This window comes from Dasypus novemcinctus, unplaced genomic scaffold (genome assembly GCF_030445035.2).
Source record: "Dasypus novemcinctus isolate mDasNov1 unplaced genomic scaffold, mDasNov1.1.hap2 scaffold_69, whole genome shotgun sequence".
NCBI classification, from domain to species: domain Eukaryota; kingdom Metazoa; phylum Chordata; class Mammalia; order Cingulata; family Dasypodidae; genus Dasypus; species Dasypus novemcinctus.
Genome location: NW_026688628.1, coordinates 3,775,188 through 3,794,614, shown reverse-complemented (window position 1 = coordinate 3,794,614; position 19,427 = coordinate 3,775,188). Strand labels below are relative to the sequence as shown.

The window sequence follows — 19,427 nt, the reverse complement described above, 5'->3', positions numbered from 1 at the left end:
TTAAGATTGATTTATTTATTTCTCTCCCCTCCCCCTCACCCCAGTTGTCTGTTCTTTGTGTCTACTTGCTGCATCTTTGTCCGCTTCTGTCATTGTCAGCGGCAAGGGAATCTGCATTTCTTTTTGTTGTGTCACCTTGTGTCAATTCTCTGTGTATGTGGCACCATTCCTGGGCAGGCTGCACTTTCTTTTGCACTGAGCGGCTCTCCTCGTGGGGTGCACTCCTTGGGCGTGGGGCTCCCCTATGTGGGGGACACCCCTGCGTGGCAGGGCACTCCTTGCACGGATCAGCACTGTGCATGAGCCAACTCCGCATGGGTCAAGGAGGCCCGGGGTTTGAACCACGGACCTCCCATGTGGTAGATGGATGCCCTAACCACTGGGCCAAGTCCACTTTCCCAACTGTATTTTCTTTAAGACTACCTTGTTCTGCCTATATGAGCCTTGCTCTTGGGTTGAATGCTGCCTAATTCATGAATCACTTAATAAAGGTGTGAAATCCAAAATGTTAATTACCTGGGTATTTTTTTGCATAGGTTCAGTGATGAGAACAGAATCTGAATGCCACTGTGAAGGACTCTGGAGATAAGACAGAAGGTTCCTGCTGAAACCTTTGAGCACGCTCTCCTCTCCACCATATCTAATGTTCATGAGTGAGTCCCTCTTGGATCTGAGCTCCACTCATTTGCGTCTGTGCTCTCCAGTCTCACTAGCTTTCAGTCCAAAGGTCAGTGAGTCAATCTTTTTAATGAGAAAATTCAGGTTTTGACCTTGAGTCTCTAGCCTTATGGTTCAGTCCACAGTTTCATGTTTGGCTGGTTTCTTTGACCTGTGCACAAGTTAAAAAGCAAAATGATAAAGATGGATCCTCATTCTCTTAAAATTTTAATTCTCTATCCTATGGCACACTGGCATATTATATATTCAAATATTATGGAGTTGGAAGCTGTACATATTGAACAAAATTGGCAATATCTAACAAAGACAACCTAGAATTTTAATGTTAATTATGAGAAACATTCCAAGTAGACAAAATTACTCATCTCAGAGATGTGCTCCCAAATGTGATATCCCAGCCAAACAGTCAAATGGGATGCCTATTTCAACGGATGCTCAGATATTTATATAACATAAATATATGTTAGCAATATTTTAAAAGTTTCATTAAATGATTCTTTGAAAAAGGCAAATGAGAAATTAAAAGCTCATGAGATGTCTATGTTTTCTGTATTTGTTTTTTATGCTTGATTAGTAGCTTAAACTGAAAGTATAAACTCTGTGAGTGTGTCTTTCTGTATGTTTGATGTATGATATTTTCCTACCTCTGAATATTATTTCCAAATTAACTTATAAAACTCCTGCAAAGAACTCTATTCAAATTGACTTAGAGATAAGTACGCATTTACATATAAATTAACACTCCTAATGTTACAGATCAAGAAAACCAAATGTCTGATATTTCCAATGGGAAAAAGTGTCATAGAACTAAATCAAAATGTTTTGAAGATGAAGTTAACATAATTCAGATAAACCTTTGGCAAACATTGCTAATTTAGTATTATTAGTCAAGTAATCATGGCTGTGTCTTTGGTATTATCAATTTAAGTACAATATAAGGGAAGTGGACTTGGCCCAGTGGTTAGGGCATTCATCTAACTCATGGGAGGTCCGTGGTTCAAACCCCGGGCCTCCTTGGCCTGAGTGGAGCCGGACCATGTGCAGTGCTGATGTGCACAGGGAGTGCCAATGCCACACAGGGGTGTCCCCCACATCAGGGAGCCCCATGCACAAGAGTGCACCCCATAAGGAGAGCTTCCCAGTGCAAAAGAAAGTGCAGTCTGCCCAGGAATGGCACCACACACACTGAGAGCTGACACAGCAAGATGATTCAACAAAGAGACAGATTCCCGGTGCCACTGATAAGGATAAAAATAGTCACAGAAGAACACACAGCGAATGGACACAGAGAGCAGACAACGGGGGGGGGGCAGGGGGCATGAGGGGAGAGAAATAAATAAATAAGTCTTTTAAAAAATAAGAACAATAAAAGCATATACTTTCATTCTACATGGGTGTGTTCTTCCCAACTCTATGTAATTACTGATCAAATAAACTAGAACTATATTTATTGGATCTTAAGTTGATTTTATTATTTATTATTTTTATTTTTTATTTTTTTGTCTTTATTTTTTTAATATTACATTAAAAAAATATGAGGTCCCCATATTCTCCCCACCCTCCTCACCCCACTCCTCCCCCCATAACAACAACCTCCTACATCATCATGAGACATTCATTGCATTTGGTGAATATATCTCTGAGCACCGCTGCACCTCGTGGTCAATGGTCCACATCATAGCCCACACTCTCCCACAGTCCACCCAGTGGGCCATGGGAGGACATACAATGTCCAGTAACTGTCCCTGCAGCACCACCCAGGACAACTCCAAGTCCCAAAACACCCACATCTCATCTCTTCCTCCCACTCCCTACCCCCAGCAGCCACCATAGCCACTTTCTCCACACCAATGCCACATTTTCTTTGATTACTAATCACAAGAGTTCATGAATAGAATATCAGTAAGTTCACTCTAATCCATACTCTATTCCTCCATCCTGTGGACCTTGGAATGGTTGTGCCCACTCCACATCTATATCAAGAGGGGGCTTAGAATCCACATGGATGCTGGGTGCAATTCTCCTGCTTTCAATTGTCGGCACTCTTGGCTCCCTGGTGTGGTGGTTGACCTTCTTCACCTCCATGATTACATTGAAAGAAAAATTATGTTTTCAAGATTGTTACCTTGAAGAGAGTTTCCAAGATCTTTTTGATCATTTAAATACATCTGCAAGATATGTTTTGTTAAAGGAAAATAAAGTTTTGTCTTAAGGTTTAAAGTAAAATAACTAGTTGTTGTAGAAAAGAAACAGGAATATGTAGGACAATCATGAATTGATATAGAAAGTTAAAGGTTTGCAGAAAATGAATTTTATTTGTCATGGCACAGGGTGGCTAAGATTTAATAGGTTTATAAGATTTTTAAGAGTTTTCCCATCAGACAATATCTTCATACAGTGCTTCATACAAAATCACTTCATACAGTGGTTCAGTTAAAGTTTTCTTGTATTATTTTTCTGTTCTTAATAAGAAGTTATAAAAGGTTTTCCTTATCTGAGTGTCTTGCTTAGAAGGCAAACTTTCTGTATCACCTGTGCTGTATATTTATCTTATCATCCTTTCCTGTTGTAGAGAATAAGTCTCACTTGTGAAATAATTATGTTTCTTTTACAATCATGCTACCTCCTATCTTTAGTTTTACAACCTTTTATTTTGTTTTTTAAGTTTTTATTGAAGATTATCATTCATATGTGAATATCTATAAATAATAAGTGTATAGTATAAGTTGTGAACTTACAAAACAAACATGAATATCATCATACAGGGCTCCTATATATTACCCCAACAGCAGTACCTTGCACTGTTATGAAACAATTGTTACAAACTATGAAAAAACATTGTAAAAATATTACTACTAAATATAGCCAATATCTTACATTTGGTGTACTTTTCCCCCAACTCACTCAGCTAATGACACGCTGAATTAGTATTTTGTACTTATTATAGTTTATGAGAGAACATTTTCATATTTGTTCTGTTAGTCACAGTCCATCTTCTACCACAGGATTCATTGTGTTATACAGTCTCCTGTTTTGTACAATCCACTCAAAGTGTATACTCAGTGGCTCTCACGTTCATCGCAGAGTTGTGCTATCATCATCTCAGTCAATTTTAGAACATTTTCATTACTCAAGAAGGAAAAATCCCATATCCCCTTATACCCCCTATTATTGTCCCTTAGAATTGATATAATATCTTTGCCATTGCTGCAAATATTACAATATTATTGTTAACTCTACTCTGTTATGTGCAGATGGTCTCTTCTGGCACATGGCACTTTTTATACTTTTTGCACAGGGAGCCCATTTGCCATCTTTGGCAGCCCTAGGTGGGCTGCTCTTGTGGTTACTGGCAACCTACCCTTAGTTCCTGAAAGTAAGCATAGCTCAAACAAAAGGACAGGTGAAAATTTCCATGTGCAATCATCCAGGGGGCACTGCATCCTTGTAGCAGTTCCCCCTCTGTTTATATCCTCTCCTTACTCTTGAGGAGGTTTAGCTTCTGGAGCTTCTTCCTGCTGAGTGTGGATGTTGTAACAGGTCCCAGTGGAGGAGCAGAATCTTGCCCTAGCTATGTTAAGGTATACTTGACTGTCAGCACACTGACAACAGAATCATTCATAGCCCTGGGCTATGATCATTTGCAGTTTAATAGCTTCTAACCTTTACTCATGAAGTACACCAAGCAGTTAAGAAGACAGGGACCACATTTTAAGAGCATGATACCAATTATTAGGGGACTTATTCTGGGGAAGAACCATGATAATTTAGGCATAGAGCTTTTGGTGGATTCTCATATCAATTATGCAGGAGGATTGGTAATGTTATGAAGCTAAATGGCTTGGGTGTTTAGCCCTAGCTGCATTAATGTATTTACCCATGTGCAGCAGGAGGTATTGGCTACTGCACATACCCTTCCTTGGTTCTGCCAGAAGATGATCTAGGGCCATCTCATTATCCATGACATTTGCTGTGTCTATAGAAACTCAAATTGTTTTGAGAATTGCATCAGTGATATTGACACGTTCTTCTACTGTGGCTGTTAGGTTGCCTTATGATGGGCAAACCTTCCATAGGGAGTTGATAGTCTTATGGTTAACCCTAGCCCAGCGACTTCATATCTAGGGCATGTTTATTTCTGGTATGGCTAGTGGGCTGGTAAATAGAGATACCATGACTCAGATATCCTATTGTATATTGGCTCCTTATCCAAACATTATTTATATATTCAGACTTGGAGATCAAGCAGCCCTCCTTCTAAGCCTTCAAAAGGCAGTTAAAATGTATCTTTTTGGTGCACACAGGACTTTCTAATTGGTTCTTTATAAAACTTTGATTTTTTATAAAGACTCTGCAGCTGTCTACTGTTTTATTTAGGTCACAGCAGACATTAGATAGGGGACACAGTTTGTAAGATAACGTGATTCACAAGGCAAGTATGAGCAAGAATTTTTCTAAGCAGCCCACATCCTTGAGTTTTTATATATTATCTCCCACCTTGGATTTAGATAAGTATAGGATAGGTAAATAAAGGCTCCAACTTTTGAGTTCCCCTTTTAGATATTGACTGTAGCAATTTGATATTATTGATGATTTCCAATTCTGGGCATATTAGATGACAATAGATTCATAGGTTTACTTAATTAAGGAATTACATAAACCTCTTGTGCCAGTAGGGCATTGAGTACCCACCCACCAAAGAATGGTATTTAATCAATTACCAAACTTCATATCTTGAGGAAAGAAGAGAACACTAACATTAGTAGGAGGAAGGAAATAAATATCAGAAAGGAGACAAGTGAGATAAAGCATAGAAAAACAACTGAGAGGATCAATGAAACCAAAATTTGGTTCTTTAAAAAGATTAATAAAATTGATAAACCTTTATCCAGACAAACAAAGAGAAATGAGAGAAGATGCAAATAACTATTTAAGGAATGAAAGTGGGAACATTAACACTCATCTGGCAGAAATTAAAAGGGTTATAAGAAAATACTATGAACATTCATATGTCAATAAACTAGATAATCAAGAAGACATGAACAAATTCCTAAAACATAAAAGTAACCTGCTCTGACTCAAGAAGATATAAAAGATCTTAACAGACCTATAAAAGCAAAGAGACTGAATAATAATAAAAAACGTTCCATCAAGGAAAGGCCAAAGTCCAGATGGCTTCAGGGAGAATTGTACCAAACATTCAAACGAGAATTAACACCAATCCTTCCCAAACTCTTCCAAAAAACTAAAGTGGTAGGAATTCTTCCTAACTCATTATTCCATAAGGCTACTATTGTTCTGATACTCAAACCAGATAAGACACATCAAAAGAAAACAAAGAACTTCCATATGAATATAAAAGCAAAAACTTCCAACAAAACACTGGCAAATCAAATCATGATTTGATTATAATATATATATATAATATAAGGATTATACTCCATGGCCAAAGGTGACTTATCCCCAGAATGCAGTGGTGGGCCAACCTAAGAAAATCAGTCACTATAGTAACACCACATTAAAAGAATGGAGGGAACAATCTATGATGACTTCAACAGCACAGAGAAGTCTTCTGATGAAATCTACCATGATTCCATAATAAAATTGCTCAGAAAAATAGGAATGAAAGGTAACAACCACAACAAGTAAATACAAAAAACTCACAGCTAACATCATAGTCAATGTGAGAAACAATGAAAGCTTGCAATGAAAGAATGAAACCTGAGGTCAGGAACAAGACAAGGATGCCCACTGTTACCACTTCTATTCAAAATTAAACTGGAAGTTCTAGCCAGGGTTATTAGGCAAAAAAAGAGAAAGGCATTCAAATCAGATATCAAAAACTACCACTATTCTCAGATTATATGATTGTTCATATTGAAAATCCCAAAAAATCCACAAGAAATCTACTAGAGGAAATAAATTCAGAAAAGTTACAGGGTATAAGATAAACACTAAAAAAATCTGTTTTGTTTTTCCATACCAGGAAAGAACACTCTGATATGGGCATTAAACATGAATTCCAGTAGCTGCAACACCTACTCTGCAGTTCACTGACATCACCCAGGATAACTAACAAGGAGGTGGGGATGGACAACCACCATACCAAGGAATCAAGAGAGTCTACAACCGCAAGCAAGAGAGTCCCATCCATCAGCCATATGGGACTGAAGCCTCCTCTCAATTAGAGGTGGAGTAGGTATCCCCATTCCAGAATCCTCCAGATTGGGGAATAAAATATGTACAAGAGTGGATTTACTAATATTCTACTATGAACTTACTTGTATTCCAGCAATGGAAGAAATTATATCATTGATGTGGAGACAGTGGCTGCTGGAGGTGCTGAAGGCAGAGAAAGGGAAAAAGAGGTGTAATATGGGGGCATTTCTGGAACATGGAATTGTCTTTACTGACACTGTAAAAACAGATAGAGGCCACTATATATCTTAAAGAATTGAGTGAGAGTGAGCAGAAAGAATGTAAACTATAATCCATGCTTCATGGCAATGCTCCGAATGTGTTCATCAATTGCAATGAATGTACCACATTAATGAAAGAAGTTGTTAATGTGGGGAAGGGTGGAAGGTGTGTGTAAAGGGGCATTTGGAAATTCCTTATATTTTTTGTGTAACATTTTCTGTAACCTAACTACATTTGAAAAAATAAAATATCTTTTAAAAAATTCCATTCACTATAGCCTCTAAATGAATAAAATACCTGATAATGAATTTAAATAGAGATGAATGACCTGTACACTGAAAACTGCAAAGCACTTAATTAAATTTGACCTAAATTATGACCTAATTAATTTTAATTAACCAAAGATGATCTAAATAAATGGCAAGATATCGTGTCCTTGTTTCAGATTTAATATTGTTACAATATCAGTACTATCTGAAGTGATCTACAGATTAAATGCAATACCCACACTGAGGGGAAGGCAGTATATTTACATGCTGAGTTTGGCTTTGAGACTGGCCACATTTGAGCAACACAGAGACTCTAAGGGTAACTCTTAGGCACCCTGCAGCTCTAGACCTTGTTCTTATTTCAGGTGCACAGGCTCACAAGCATAGTCATTAGTATCAAGGGCTCATTGTTGGACTTTCATTCTTTTTTGGTCTTTGCCATTCACTTGGGGGATTGTTGCTTTTCCTTTAGGGACTGTGATAGAGCTCCACTGGTGAGGAACTCAGCACTCCCTCAGTTGTTGTTTTTAATTGTAACCACTGTGAAAATATGCAAACATTTTTATGTACCCTGGATATATGCCCTGTAGAAATCCCTGCCAACCATGTGTCCCCTGTCAATAACATCCCACACCAGTATTCCTCCACTGCCATTGTTGAACCTCTCTGTGATCCAAAACTTCTTCAAAAATGAAGCCCAATATATTGCAAGGTTCTGTTAATAGTAAAATGAAATATAGTGATGACTTTAAAGGTTAGATATAAAACATATTAATTTAGAAAAAATAAGGTAAAAATAAATTGGGGTATCAAAAAATTTAAAAATGCAAAAGCTTTATTTTTGATGTTTTGCCTTCCATCACTGCAATAAGTGTTGCCCTGTAAGCAAACTGGCAAGGCAACTTCTTCTGCCAAGGGATTATTACCAAGTACCAGCCAATGATTTAACTAGAAAATGACCTGGAATAAAAGGGTCAACTCGGACCAACAGAATATCTCAGTCTACATATAATACCAGGAGTTAAAAATGCTTTTTGACCTTGAATAAAAGGGGGAAATGGAAAGGACAAATGAGTTTATATGGCTATGAGTCTCCAAAAGGAGCAGGGAGGTCATCAGAGGGGTCGCCCTTATGCACACCTCAGCAGAGTCCCAGAGACAGATAAAGTAGATACAACCTCAGGTACTGGTTCTTCTGAGGGCTACAGGGACCAACAGGTTTTATGGTCATGGCAGATGGAGTTCAGTGCCATGTTGGTTGGCCCTACTTTGGAATTTGTGTTTCTGTGTGATGGAGCTGGACTCAGATGTGATCTTTGTCCACAAGCCTCCCCTGTTACTTTTACCAGATCTGTAGTTGGTGATTGGGTTTAGTGTATATGCAGGGTACCTGAATCTCTGGACTGACCATGCAATAGCCAGGCCCTGAGCCTCAACAGACATGCAACTCCTATACTCTTGTTTATTGGACTTACCCCATTCAGCTAACATGGAGGTGAAGAAGGTCAACCAACACACCAGGGAGCCAAGAGTGTCTACAACTGAAAGCAGGATTGCATCCAGCATTCATGTGGAATCTAAGCCCCCTCTTGATATAGATGTGGAGGGGACACAACCATTCTAAGGTCCACAGGATGGAGGAATAGAGTATGATTAGAGTGGACTTACTGATATTCTATTCACAAACTATTGTGATTAGTAATCGAAGAAAATGTGGCATTGGTGTGAAGAAAGTGGCCATGGTGATTGCTGGTGGCAGGGAGTGGGAGGAAGAGATGTGATGTGGGGGCATTTTCAGGGGTTGGAGATGTCCTGGGTGGTGCTGCAGGGACAGTTACCAGCCGTTGTATGTTCTCCCATGGCCCACTGGTTGGACTGTGGGAGAGTGTAGGCTATGGTGTGGGCCACTGACCAATAGGTGCAGCAGTTCTCAGAGATGTATTCACCAAGTGCAATGAATGTCTCATGATAATGTAGGAGGTTGTTGTTATGGGGGGAGAAGTGGGGTGAGGGGGAAGGGGGTATATGGGGACCTCATATTTCTTTAATGTAACATTAAAAAAAATTTTTAAAAAGACAAAAAGATGAAAAGAAATAAATGCCATACCTACCGAAATCTCTGCAGCCTTTTTTTAGGAATGGAAAAAGGTGATCCTCAAATTCATATGGAATAGCAAGGCACCAACTAGCCAAAACAATCTTTCAGAAGTCTCTAACTATATATTAAGCACACACAACCAAGATATCACCCCAAATTATACAACATAACATAAAAAGAACTAGAAAAATCTCATCTATTCTCCAGGGGAAAAAAACAATCAGCCAATACAGGACCAAATGAACCAGAGAAGGAATTATGCACCAAAGCAGTCTCTGCTCAATGAGAAAGGTAAATCCTCTTGGAATGAAAAAAAAGATAGTTCTCAACAAAGAAACATAACAACAAAAATGTAAAAGCAAACTTTAGACCTATGTAAAAAATATCCAAAATTCAAGGACAACTAATAAGATGGTGGCAGATTAAGGAGCTCCTAGAGTCAGCTCCTGCTACAGGGCACTTAGTAATCACACGGTGCTATCTAAAGCACCTGTTTGGGTGCTCCGGGAAGCCAGAAGAGCATCCTGCAACATCCTTGAAAGAATGGAAGGAAGGAGACTGCCCAGCTGCAGAGAAGATTCAGAAGTAGAGCACCCCATGCCCTGGAGGCTGGTGCCCATCCTCCAATGGAGGCACAAGCCACCTCAGGAGCTATTCTGCAGCTGGAATAGGAAGCTCCACTTACCAAAAATGGGGAAGGAAAAGGTAGTTGGGCACTAACTTCAGCTACTGATGAGTAAATTGAGAGGGCTACATTATATAATCCAAGGAACAGCTAAAGTTTGAACATGACCAAGTCAGAAAGAGGCTGGGAGTCACCATCTTAACTCCATGCTGGGCACAAGGGGAAGCAGGATAGAATAAAAATCCCAGTGCTGGTAGGGACCGGCACCTTTCCATCCAGATCAGATTGCAGCTCTAGCATAGGACCCAGCCTCACCTCCAGCAGGGAGGAAGCTGGGGGACCTGCATTAGCCTCTTTGGGAAATTACCAGCCAAGTTGAGATGCCACTGAATATCCTACTATGGCAGCACAAGCTGCCCCAAGAGCTATCCTCTGGCTAGAAATGGAAGCTCCATTTTCCCAAAAACAGGGGAGGAAGAGAGTTGGCCACTGATTTCAGCTACTGATTAGTAAACTCAGCTTGCTAGAGTCTAGCCCGAAGAACAGCTAAAGGATGAACCTGTCCAAGTCAGAAAGAGGCTGGTGGCCACCATTTTAACTCTGCCCCCAACATGAGGGGAAGTCAGGCTGACCGAAAATCATGGTGAACATAGGAACCAGTTTCTTTCACCCAGATCAGCCTGCAGTCCTAGCCTAGGCTTCAGCCCCACCTCGGCAGGGAGGAAACTGGTGGGCCCTGCACCAGCCTATCCAGGTAACTGCAGGAACCTTTAGCTGACACAGACTGAATAATCAGAAGTCTACCAGGACAACTGTGGTCATCTTGGACCTGCAATGCATAGATTGCTGCCCACGCCTGCAGCTCCATCCCTGACCCAGGCAGGGGTGAAAGGGGTGTGAAGCTTCATCAGTCTCTCTGGGCAGCCATAAAGTCTAGGCCTGCATGACTTGGGTTATTTCACACAGCTGTGATTCTGTCCCTACCCCTGGAAAAGGAGAAAGTTGAGAGAAGCTGCATAGGTCCCTGAATAATAAGGGCAGCTTAAGCCTCCACAGCTTAGAGCACCAATGACATCCTTGGCTCCTACTGCACAACCAGCAAAGGAGAAAGGGCAGAAAGCCATAAACTAAAGAGAAAAACTACACCCAGAATAAACACTCTACTACTCCAGATGCCAAGACAACAACAAAAAATTATAATCCACACCAAGGAACAGGAAGATATGGCCCAGTAAAAGGAACAAGATAACGTTCCAAATAACAGAAAGGACTTGAGACAACTAATCATAGAAGCTCAAACAAATCTCCTTAATAAATTCAATGAGATGGCTAAAGAGATTAAGGATATTAAGAAGACACTGGAGGAGCACAAAGAAGAATTTGAAAGCATACATAGCAAATTAGCAGACCTCAGAATGAAAGGTGCAATAAATGAAATTTTAAAACATTGGAATCATATAAAGCAGATTTTAGGCAGCAGAAAGGATTGGTAAGCTGAAAGAAATGGCCTCTGAAAGTGAACATACAAAAGAACAAATGAGGAATGGAAAAAATTGAACAAGGAATCAGGGAACTACATGACAGCAAAAGACGTACAAATGTACATGTCATGGGTGACACAGAGAAGAGAAGGGAAAAAGGGCAGAAGGAATATTTAAAGAAATAATGATAGAATATTTCCCAAACCTATTGAAGGACACAGATATTCATGTCCAAGAAGCACAATATACTCCCATCCAAAAAAATCCGAATCAACCAACTCTGAGACACATACTAACCAGAATATTTAATGCCAAGGAAAAAGAGAATTCTGAGACCAACAAGAGAAAAGCAAAGCATGACATAAGGGATACCCGATAAGATTAAGTGCTGATTTCTCTTCAGAAACCAGGGAGGCAATAAAACAGTGGCCTGATATATTTAAGATACAAGAGAAAAACTTCCAGCCAAGGCTCTTATATCCAGCAAGACTGTCTTTCAAAACTGAGGGTGACGAAGTCCCACATGGTCAGTAAAAGGCCCCCGTGGCCGTGGACCTCGCTGGGGCCTTGCTTACCCATGTGCGCTGGAAGTGGGTGAGGGGTGGCACCCAAAGGAAAACCTGGGTGTGTCCAGGAGAGGGGGTAAAAAAAAAAAAAAAAAACTGAGGGTGAGATTAGAATATTCACAGATAAACAGAAACTGAGAGAATTTCTAACCAAGAGACAAGACTTTCAAGAAATACTAAAGGGTATGCTAGACCTTGACAAGCAAAGACAGGAGAGAGAGGCCTGGAAGAGAGTCTAGAAATGAAGATTATATCAATAAAAGTAATTAAGAGAGGAAAAGAATGGTGAAAATAAAATATGGCAGATAAAACTCAAAAAGTCAAGAAAAAACTTAACCAATGATGTAAGGCACATGTATTTATAAAACTGCAACTCAACGTTTAAAAAAATAAAAAAAAGTTCTAAATAACTGGAAGAATATTCCATGCTCATGCATTGGAAGACTAAATAACATTGAGATGTCAATTCTACTCAAATTGATATACAGATTCAATGCAAGCCTGATGAAAATTCCACCAGAATTTTTTTTTAATTGAAAACACAATTATCAAATTTATTTGGAAGGGTAAGGGATCCTGAATAGCCAGAAACATCTTACAAAGGAAAAGCGACCTCTCACCTCTAGACTTTAAATCATATTTCTTAGCTATAGTGGATTACAAAAAGCATGGTACTGCCATAAAGACAGACACATAGACCAATGGAATCAATTTGATGGTTCAGAAACAGGCCCTCACATGTATGGTCAAGCCATTTTTGACTAGCCTGTCAATCCCATACAGCTCGGGCAGAATAGTCCATTCAACAAATGGTGCTGAAAGAACTTGATATCCGTAGCCAAAAGAAGGAAAGAGGACCCCTATCTCACACCTTATCCAAAAATTAACTCAAAGTGGACCAAAAACATAAAAATAAAAGCAAGAACAATAAAACTTCTAGAAGAAATGGTGGGAAAGTATCTTCAAGACTTGGTGGTACATGGTGGATTCTTAAAGGAGATAAGAGGAGGACTGAGATGGACTACTGATGGTTAATGTACATAAAAGCTTTAATTAGCTTTGTTGTGAAAGTGTGGAAATGTACAGAGTGGATGGTAACACATAGTAAAAGCTAGTTTATAAATGGGGATGTAGCTGAAAATGGTAGTCTAGATATGAAATGCCAATTGACAGAATCCTAAAGAATAATCTAGGAACTGAATAGTATGGTAAACCAAGAAGTAGATGAGAAATGTGTTTGATGGTGCAAGAGTGTCCTTTATTAGCTAAAGCAAATGTATATCACTACTGTAAGGTGGTGGGAATGTGGAGAAGCATGAGAAAAATGCAACTGGAGTGACCTATGGACTCTGGTAAACAGTAATAATGTAATATTGTTGCATCTATGCCAAAGATGTACTGTGTTAATAATGGCGCAGTATGGAAAATGTGTGCCAAATGTACACTATGGTCATGGTAACAATCAGATGATATTATCTGGTCTGTAACAAATGTTCAGATAGAGGGGTGTTGTTTGGGAATTTTGTACATGTGCATGATTATTTTATAAGTTTACAACTTCTGCCATAAAAATATACTTAAAAAATAATAATAGGGTAGGTTGGGGGAAAAATACACCAAATGTAATATAAGGACAATAAGATTTTTTTTTTCTTTTTAAATTTTATTTTTATTTTATTTTTTATTGACTTTGTAATAATATTACATTAAAAAAATATATATTTGAGGTCCCATTCAGCCCCACCACCCCCACCCCACCTCTCCCCCCCCAGCAACACTCATTCCCATCATCATGACACATCCATTGCATTTGGTAAGTACATCTTTGGGCACCTCTGCACATCATGGCCCATACTCTCCCCCATTCCATCCAGTGGGCCCTGTGAGGATTTACAATGTCTGGTGATTGCCCCTGAAGCACCATCCAGGGCAGCTCCATGTCCCAAAGATGCCTCCACCTCTCATCTCTTCCTGCCTTTCCCCATACCCATCAGCCACCATGTCCACTTTTCCCAATCCAATGCCACCTCTTCTATGTGGACATTGGATTGGTTGTGTCCATTGCACCTCTATGTCAAGAGAAGGCTCAGATTCCACCTGGATGCTGGATGCAATCCTCCCACTTTCAGTTGTAATCACTCTAGGCTCCATGGTGTGGTGGTTGTCCTTCTTCAACTCCATCTTAGCTGAGTGTGGTGAGTCCAATAAATCAGATTGTAGGTGCTGGAATCTATTGAGGTTCAGGACCTGGCTATCACATTGTCAGTCCAGAGATCCAAATCCCCTAAATATATCTTAAACCCCAACATTAACTGCAACTCCAGCACATTAGCATGAAAGTCTTATGAAGAGAGATCCCATCTGAGTCCAGATTCATCACACATAAACACCATTTCCAAAGAGGGGCCATCTGACCTGGTAGTTAACCCCATCAGCCATGACCATAACTCCCATGGGTCTCTTTAGCCCTCAAAGGAACCAATACCTGGGGGTTGTATCTGCTTTATCTGTCTCTCTGACTCTGCTCAGTTGTGCATAAGGGCAATCCTTCTGCCAGCCTCCACACTCTTTTTTAGAGACTCGTAGCCATATAAACTCATTTCTCCTTTCCATTTCCCCCTTACATTAGGTCAAACAGCATTTTAAAGTCATGTTATTTTATGTAGACAGGGATATTCTGCTGATCCGCATTGAACCTCCTGTATAAAGTCATTTTCCAGTTGCATCATCAGTTGGTAGTTGATAGTCATCCCTCAGTGCCAGGGAGGCTCATCCCCAGGTGTCATGTCCCATGCTGGGGGGAAGGCATTGCATTTACATACTGAGTTTGGCTTCGAGACTGGCCACATTTGAGTAACATGAAGGCTGACAGGAGGAAATTCCCAGGCACAATGCTGCTTTAGGCCTTGTTCTTATTTTAGGCTTATCAGCTCACAAGCATAGTCATTAGCATCAGGGCTCACTGTTGAACCCTCACTCCCTCCCGGTCCCCGCCGCTGCACCTTGGAGACTGTCACTGCTCCCCTAGGGACCATGACAGAGCACCACTGGCCAGGAGCCCAGTACCCCCCCTGCTGTGGTTTTTAATTGTTGCCACTATGAGTATATCCAAACATTACCATGCACCCTGGACATATGTTCTGTACAGCTCCCTGTCAGCCATGTATCACCTGTCAATGGTATCTTATACCAGTATTCCTCCATTGCCATTGTTGAACCACTCTGTGATCCAGAACTCCCTGAAATTTGAAGCGCAATATAATGTCAGGGTCCCTTACTAGGAAATGGCATATAGCGATGGGTTTAAAGGTTAGATAAAGAATACATGTTGACTTAGAAAAAATTCTACATCCTATCTTTTTCTTTCTTTTTTTTTTCCCCCTAATTATTGAACTTCTCTTCACAGGAGCCCTAGACCACAGCAATGCATATATATAATATACAGTACTCCCATACATCCACCACAAAACCTTTTCCCTTCCACAGCAATACTCTTACACCCTATTCACATCATATTCACTTAACGTGATGTACAGAGTCTGAGACAATAGCTTTCAAACAAGGTGACATTTGTGCTTACATTGTGGTGCATACTTTAGGATACACAGTTTTTTTAATTCTTAGTTATCCTATGTTTTACATTATGGTTTACATTATCAGTCTGTCATCTCCTATATGTTATGGTGTAATATTACATGTTTTATATCCATCCCCGTGTACTCTCACGAAACTCCTCTCTTACCCCCCATTTACCTTGGTTCCACACATTTAACGTCCATTTTCCCTTCCACCTTGGTGCCCACAGTGACAGCCAACCTCCATTTCCCAAGGAGCCACTTCCAGAGATAGATGGAATAGTGTTCAGGGCCTAACTTGCTCAACTGCCCCAATGCCCTGGGAGCCACCCTTTCTCTCGAGGGATACAGTTCCCTCTATTTGATGGCATTAGTTCTCCCCAGGATGTGGGTCCACCCCCACTCTCACTACTTGGGTTTCTACCCCAAGGTGTCACCCACTCTGGCAGAATGAGCATTTAGACATTCCCCAGGATCCCGTCCTGCATCAGACCCTCCCCTCCGAGCATTCTAAACAGGTAACCCTCTTTATTATATTTTGATATGATTTTCTCAGCATTTTACTCTCCACCAACACCTGATACTCTCCTGTGTTTGTATGCTACCGCTCCCTCCCCCCACTTTTGGGCAATGTTACCCATCCACCCATCCCCAGCCACCCTCAAACCCGCAAAGCCCCAACCAAAGGCAACCCCTGCCCCCATTTTATCTCTTCTTTGTGTTCATACTTACCACCATCTCGTCTTAAATTCCACCCCTGCAGACATTGGCTCACATCCTTCCTCCACCCTCCGATTTCCTGTAAGCCTATCGTTCAGTCTCTTGCTATCTAGGGCAGCTTGGTTATTTCATATCATTGAGGTCATGTACTATTTGTCCTTCAATGTCTGGGTTGCTTCACTCACCATAAGGTTCTCAAGATTCATCCATGTTATCACATATGTTTGTAGTGTGTTTGTTCTTACAGCTGAGTAGTATTCCATTGTGTGTATATACCACATTTTATTGATCCACTCATCTGTTGATGGGCATTTGGGTTGATTCCAACTTTTGGTGATAGTGAACAATGCTGCTATGAACATTGGTGTACGTATATCGGTTTGTGTCCTTGTTTTCAGTTCTGCTGGGTAAATACCCAGCAGTGGTAGGACAATAAGATTTTGACAACAATCTTTCATAATTTGTAAGAAACATCTCACAAAAATGCAAGGTGTTGGTGGAGGGTTGATGTATGGGATCCCTGAATGATGTTACACATGTTTGCTTTCAAACTTCACAATTTTTACCATACTTATTATTTATGAATGATCATATATAAATGATATAAATATAATAATAGGGTGGGTTGGAAAATACTTTGGTTAGTAGTAATATTGTGATAATGCTCTTTAATCATTAGTTAAAAATGTTTAACAATTCAAGGTATTGGTGATAGGATGAGGTATGAGAATACTGTATGATGTTATATATGTTTGTTTTGTAAATTCACAAGTATTATACACTTACTGTTTATGTATGCTTATGTATGAGTGGTATACTTTAATAAATTAAAAAAAATTTTTTTTAAAGCATGGGACACACTGAGTCCATCACTCTCCTTTCTGGGGAACGGGATTGGAAGGAGACTATCTGGGGAGTCTGGCAAGTTAAAATTAGATTTCAATTATAAGACTAAGTCTAAAAATTAGGTATGTATTTTTTTTATCACCATTTTACAGATGAGGAATAGGTACAAAGGTCTCAAAGTACTTTTCCTGAAGTGACCCACCAAGTACATGTCAGGATCTAAGTACAGGGAAGTCTGACTTAAGGTAAACCACTGTGGAAATAACTTCACAAGAGTCACAATTCCATCCAAGTTGGGCTGCCCTCAAAGCCCATGGTGAGCCTCAACTACATGCAAGGGCTGCAAATATGATGGTCTGAAACCACCTCCCCAGCCAGAAGAGTCATCATGGAGTTGGTGGAAAGAGCCACTGTCTCATGGCAATGGAGGGATACTGGTATGGGATACCAATGACAGGTGATATATGGCTGACAGGGAGCTGTATAGAATATATGTCCAGGGTGCATGGTAATGTATGGATATACTCATAGTGGCAACAATTAAAAACCACAGTAGGGGGGGTACTGGGTTCCTGGCCAGTGGTGCTCTGTTGTGGTCCCTAGGGGAGCAGCGACAGTCTCCCAGGTACAGTGGCGGGGACCGGGAGGGAGTGAGGGTTCAACAGTGAACCCCTGATGCCAATGACTATGCTTGTGAGCTGATAAACCTAAAATAAGAACAAGGCCTAGAGCAACATTGTGCCTGGGAATTCCCTCCTGTCAGCCTTCATGTTACTCAAATGTGGCCAGTCTCGAAGCCAAACTCAGCATGTAAATGCAATGACTTCCCCCCAGCGTGGGACATGACACCCGGGGATGAGCCTCCCTGGCAACGAGGGACCACTATCAACTACCAACTGATGATGCAACTGGAAAATGACCTTATACGGAAGGTTCAATGCGGAGCGGCAGAATATCCATGTCTACATAAAATACCATGACTTTAAAATGCTGTTTGACCTAAAGTAAGGGGGAAATGGAAAGGAGAAATGAGTTTATATGGCTACGAGTTTCTAAAAAAGAGTCTGGAGGCTGGCAGAAGGATTGCCCTCATGCACAACTGAGCAGAGTCAGAGAGACAGATAAAGCAGATACAACCCCCAGATATTGGTTCCTGTGAGGGCTAAAGAGACCCATGGGAGTTATGGTCATGGCCAATGGGGTTAACTACCAGGGCAGATGGCCCCTCCTTGGAAATGGTGTTTATGTGTGATGAATCTGGACTCAGATGGGATCTTCCTTCATAAGACTTTCATGCTAATGTGCTGGAGGTGCAGTTAATGTTGGGGTTTAAGATATATTTAGGGGATTTGAATCTCTGGACTGATAATGTGATAGCCAGGTCCTGAGCCTCAACAGACTCCAGCACCTACAATCTGATCTATTGGACTTACCACACTCAGCTAAGATGGAGTTGAAGAAGGACAACCACCACACCATGGAGCCTAGAGTGATTACAACTGAAAATGGGAGGATTGCATCCAGCATCCATGTGGAATCTGAGCCTCCTCTTGACATAGAGGTGCAATGGACACAACCAATCCAATGTCCACATAGAAGAGGTGGCATTGGATTGGGAAAAGTGGACATGGTGGCTGATGGGTATGGGGAAAGGCAGGAAGAGATGAGAGGTGGAGGCATCTTTGGGACATGGAGCTGCCCTGGATGGTGCTTCAGAGGTAATCACCGGACATTGTAAATCCTCACAGGGCCCACTGGATGGAATGGAGGAGAGTATGGGCCATGATGTGGACCATTGACTATGAGGTGCAGAGGTACCCAAAGATGTACTTACCAAATCCAATGGATGTGTCATGATGATGGGAACGAGTGTTGTTGGGGGTGGGGAAGAGGGGGGGTGGGGGGTGGGTCTGAATGGGACCTCACATATATATTTTTAATGTAATATTATTACAAAGTCAATAAAAAAAATCAACCAAAAAAAAAAAAAAAAAAGAGCCACTGTCTCCCCTCTTTACACTCTATTAAATAAAGTGAGTGCATGGTGACTGTTTAGGTGACCCTGTGCTAGGCACAGGGCAGGGAGAGATGAATGTAAACCTTATGGGAGTGATTTACAATCCAGTGAGCCAGAGATAAAGAATCAGCA

The 19,427-nt window shown here is 40.6% G+C and overlaps 1 long non-coding RNA gene across 1 annotated transcript in view; it reads right to left on the bottom strand.

Moving 5' to 3' along the window:
• Positions 1 to 390: 390 nt before the first annotated feature.
• Positions 391 to 19,427, bottom strand: part of LOC131277865 (uncharacterized) — a 57,453-nt gene continuing 38,416 nt past the window's right edge. The window contains exon 3 of the long non-coding RNA XR_009184895.2: positions 391 to 829. This is a non-coding gene — a long non-coding RNA (uncharacterized lncRNA). The remainder of the gene's footprint in view (positions 830 to 19,427) is intronic.